Source organism: Dipodomys ordii, unplaced genomic scaffold (genome assembly GCF_000151885.1).
Source record: "Dipodomys ordii isolate 6190 unplaced genomic scaffold, Dord_2.0 Scaffold12, whole genome shotgun sequence".
NCBI lineage: Eukaryota > Metazoa > Chordata > Mammalia > Rodentia > Heteromyidae > Dipodomys > Dipodomys ordii.
In genome coordinates this window covers 3631892-3632788 of record NW_012267228.1, presented here as the reverse complement: position 1 = coordinate 3632788, position 897 = coordinate 3631892, and positions in this window count along the sequence as shown.

Below are 897 nucleotides of genomic sequence, written 5' to 3'. Positions count from 1 at the left end.
ACCAGATGAGTGGGAGTTCTTTGTTTCCTAAGTCCTGTTGGTTGTGTCGTATCACCTAAAATTTTGGATTTAGCATCCACTTATCAGGGAGACCATGTACCGTTTATCTCTTCACTCTTGGCTTGCCTCGCTCCACATGATTCCTTCTAGCTCCATCCATTTTATGGAGGTGATTTTATAATTTGGCGTCACTCGTCACATGGACGAAGTAAGTGCATTTTATTGCATGTACTCTGTATATAAACAAAACTGCTTTTGGCTGGGTACAGTGGTACATGCCTGTAGTCCTAGCTACTTGGGAGGTTGAGGCAGGAGATTGTATAGTCTAGAAGTTCAAGGCCAGTCAAGGTAACAGTAAAAATATCAAAAAGAACAAAAGTTTAAAAGAGTAAAATTGGGAAGGTGACTCAGTGGTAGAGCGCTTGCTTTGCATGCATGAGGCCCTGGGTTCGATTCCTCAGCACCACATAAGCAAAAAGAAAAAAAGCCAGAAGTGGCGCTGTGGCTCAAGTGGTAGAGCGCTAGCCTTAAGCTGAAGAGCTAAGGGACAGCGCCCAGGCCCAGAGTTCAGGCCCCAGGACTGGACCCCCCAAAAAAAGAAAGAAGAGTAAAATTGATCGATAGATTGTTTGATTGAGTGTGTGTGTGTGTGTGTGTGTGTGTGTGTGTGTGTTAGTCTGGGACTTGAACTCAGGGCTTGAGCTCTCTCCCTGAGCTTTTAAACTCAAGGCTAGCATTTTGCCTACCATTTGAGCCACAGCTCCACTTCTAACTTTTGGGTGGATAATTGGAGATAAGGTTTTCAAGAACTTCGTTGCCCAGGTTGGCTTTGAACTACGATCCTCAGATCTCAGTTTCCTGAGTAGCCAGGATGACACTTATAAGCTGCTGCATGCT